This window comes from Anser anser (genome assembly GCF_964211835.1).
Source record: "Anser anser genome assembly, chromosome: 5".
NCBI classification, from domain to species: domain Eukaryota; kingdom Metazoa; phylum Chordata; class Aves; order Anseriformes; family Anatidae; genus Anser; species Anser anser.
In genome coordinates this window covers 42,128,915-42,132,982 of record NC_139725.1, presented here as the reverse complement: position 1 = coordinate 42,132,982, position 4,068 = coordinate 42,128,915, and the positions used below count along the sequence as shown (strand labels likewise).

The window sequence follows — 4,068 nt, the reverse complement described above, 5'->3', positions numbered from 1 at the left end:
ATGTATTATTAGGCAGAAGGGACAATTCAGAATCAGCTTTTCAGTAAACCTTGGAAGATACTGGTTTTCTGAAAGTCTAACCCTCTGAAGAAATCTCCCTGAGGCTTCAAAAATTTGTTTTACGATAAATTGACTTATTTCGGCCTGAATCATGATTACTGGTGCTTAAATCATATCCTTTCCTTCAAACTAAATATTTTTGAAGCATGCTTTATCATTTCAGATTAGAAGCTCAGAGGCATCTGGTATGCTGATCAAAGTCTCAGCATGAATATGTGGTTACAGTATTTTACAATACATAAACTACAAAATTGTCAAATTCTATAATCAATAGGAAAATTTTAAGATAGTTAAGTATTTTATAGTTCCATTGTCTTCTTCCTTTAATTTAAACCTAACAGATGGCACAATCAGCCCTTACTTTAAAAGTTCTGTTGATCTGGTAGAAGAGATTACCTTTCCATACAAAGCTGGTTTGGCTTTCTTGTACCCCTTGAATATGACAGCTACAACCCAACTACTATTTCTTACTATTTCAGTTCCTAATTGGAAGATGAATGAGCATTTCATTTCTGGCCTGACTTCTTTAGCCCTGCTTTTGTGAATTTGCTTTTCAGGAACTGGGGCTGAAAACAGTGAAATGATAAAAATGTCTACATCATGTGCCCTACTGGAAACAGCTGCCTTACTGTGGTTACTGAAACCAAAGGTAGTGAACATTTAAGTTTAAACTGTCATAATATTTTATGATAGCATCATCAATACCAAAAAGAGAGTACTAAAGGAATGAAACAGAAACCATGGTTGCAGCAATTTAACACGTTTTGGAAAGACTCTTTGAAAATGCAAAGATTATCATCTTTTACTAGAAAAAATATGATAATTTTAGAGGATTGAACAAAATTGTATCACAAAAAATGGAGTTAAAAGGTAAATAACTGGATTATTATTGTAAGAAAGACTTCCAGTCCATTTCCCCAAACTTTGATTGACACCTCCTCTGTCAGAATTGTGAAATCACTCCTTAGGCGCTCAGGCAACATTTTAACATTTACTCTACTGAAAATGTCTTGCAACCATTCCTGCTTTATTTGTATTAATGTTTCAGTATGCTATTTGGAGTAGAAATGTTCTCCCCCCTTTCTAGTATACGTGTAGTATGTGTTTGTTAATCTTTCCTCAGGATATGTATAAAATATGAAAATAAATTAATTGCATAATAAATCAACGAACAAAGTACGTTTATTTGAAATTCCTATTTTGAGAAAAAAATCATTAGGCTAATGAGGGTTTGAGTCTTCATTGAAAACATGAAATGGTCTGCAAGTCAATTGTTAGTGAAAAGAAATCACATACTAAGAAGCAGAAAAACAAATAAAATGATAAAACCCCATCTGAATTAGAGATTCATCCTAGAGACTCAATTCTAAAAAAGAAGACGTGTAGAAAAACGTAATAATTTAGAAGAATGTAGTATCATTTCACTGGTGAGAATTTTTATTTTGGTATAGGATTCATATGAAATCTACAGGTAGTAAAGGATGTGGAGAAGACAAGAAAGATATCTTTGTTTTAGACTTTGCACATGTGTATACCTATAACAATATACATATGTATGCATCCAGATATTAAACAGGGAAGGCCGGACTTCAGATCCCACACCCCAGAATTCAACACAACACTGTGGGTAAGATATTTCCTACCTCTGACTTGCTGGAGAAGCTTACAATTTCTTTGTCTGGGCAGATGCCCCAGTTGCACCTTGAGTCTGAACTGGGGTGAGATGTGTCATAGAATCATAGGATCATTCCATTTGGAAAAGACCTCTGAGATCATCCAGTCCAACCTTTAACCTAGTGCTAAAAGTCCACCACTAACCCATGCTACTAAGTTCTAAATCTACAATTTGTCTGAAGACTTCCAGGGATGGTGACTCAACCACTTCCCCGGGTAGCCTATTTCAATGCCCACAACCCTTTCAGGAAAGAAATTTCTCCTCATATCCAAACTTAACCTCCCCTGGTGCAACTTGAGGCCATTTCCCCTCATCTTATCATTCGGTGCTTGGGAGAAGAGCCCAATCCCCATCTTGCTATAACCTCCTTTAAGGTAATTGTAGAGCAAATGTACATGCATGCCATCCTCTCCTTGTGCCCTGGTTTTAATTGAGGGAAATCCAAGGGCAAGGCCTGGGGACTTGCTGCTGACCTTGCTGGATTGGGATGACTGGAGGACTAAGTTTTGCATGTACTTTGTAGACTATATTTTCCCTATCATCCATTAATAAAATTAGCTGCAATTTAACTGACGCATGATGAAGCACAACATGCATGGATGACTTGTTCTGTCTTGAATCTTTTAGAAAGTATAGCTCCGAAGTGTGGGTGGAAGGGAGGTATGGTAGTGAGCTGAGATAGGGCTCTAGCTTCATTTCAGAGCCCCTAGGCTGCTCTTTTATCTTGGCAGCTCTAGATTTGAGCCACCATAGGTGGAGCATTTGGTTTAAATATATATATTAATGTGCCGTTTAAAACATTTTTTTTAACTTACCTTCTGTTGTTTGAACCTTTTAAATGCATATTTTCACACTTTACTCTTTAACCACAGAAGATAAGTCTTTTTGTCTCTCTTGGGACTCTGACATTATCACAAAGCTGTGAGGCTGAAGACTCTCAGGACACGTGCCAAGTCTCTGAGGCTCACATCAAAACAGAGAATTAGCAGCTGTAGAAACCCCGTGTACAGAAGGTCAGGTGTGCCGTTTGCAATGGATGACAGATGGAGGAATATGTGCTGCTTTGCAGACTTCATATTCTGTCGTATTTTAGTCATAGTGTCTGTTGCTGTTGATTCCCACATTTTTGTGTTTGTCACTTGGATATATAAGACATACCTTTATTGTATCTAAGCTTTAGGGTTTTGTAAAGATGCAGTAACTTGAACATTTTCATCTGCACTGTAATTGGATGTTGTCAGTCTAATGACATGGCTCAGGTGTGCTTGAATCTGTGCTAGTTGCTTATATGCAAAGGGAGCAAAGGAAAAACCTGAGAATATGTAATGCTCTTCTAGTCATTTTATAACTCATGAAGTTCAGTGAGTGGATCATGCATATTAGAATTTGTTTTCTTATTTTATCGAGATGCTTAGAAGGAGACAAACATTTCTATATCCCTATATGTGTACATTACCTGTAATCCTTTTCTCTGTATATTTATATCTGCTGAGATCAAAAACTTGCAGGAGCTAACATGATCTTGAGATGTCAACTTGTCTTTGAGATCTATGTTAAGGGACACAGAAGTAAATGATGTAATGGTGTTCTGCATTGCTAGGCTAGGTTCAAAAACTAATTAGGATGCAAACAAGAATGAATGTATAATGGTTTAATTCTAGAGCTGGGTAGAAATTTTACTGCAGCAGAGTTAAGCAAATAATCTCCAATGAATAATTGATTTCAATGTCACCTTTACTGTTTATGAATTATCCACTAGCCTCATGCAAATTTCACTGGTTTGTTCATTTTATCCTATTTGTGCATTTTTTAAAGATTGGTCATTTTTTGAACAGTGTATGTGAACACAGGCAGATAATCTGTGCATGTTTCTTTTATCTGATGACTCATGTAACCGAACAGTTCTGTGGAAATTTTGTAAATGAGTGCAAAATATATGTTTGGCAGATATTTCTGGATTTTAGCTTCAGAGCCAAGAAAAAATGAATAGTTAAAGTACTGGTAAAACTGAAGTACTCAAGTGCTCTTGAGAAACTGTTTGCAAGAAGGTCACAAACAGAAATGAAGAATTTTGTATCTGGGTAGATTTGGCAGAAAATGTCTTTCTGCTTCTTGCCCTGTGCTAATTCATACTCCAAGCCATCAAAACATTCTCCAGTGGTTTTCCGTTTGAGACAAGAACAACAAAGAAGCATTGCATGAGGAGATTATAATAATCTCTTAATATATAAAACATTTTCATCAACTCTCTCCTTATGTGCTCAAAAATGGGATTGCAGCCGGCTCTCCAACGGATTTTATAGGATGAGTGAGGCTTGGGAAAAGGCCTTGCT

The 4,068-nt window shown here is 36.5% G+C and overlaps 1 long non-coding RNA gene across 1 annotated transcript; it reads left to right on the top strand.

The window, feature by feature from the left end:
- The first annotated feature begins 665 nt into the window (after positions 1–665).
- On the top strand, positions 666–2,778 carry LOC310900208. The gene is made up of 3 exons (XR_014584914.1): positions 666–709; positions 1,626–1,687; positions 2,608–2,778. It is a non-coding gene; the product is annotated as an uncharacterized lncRNA (long non-coding RNA).
- Positions 2,779–4,068: the final 1,290 nt, after the last annotated feature.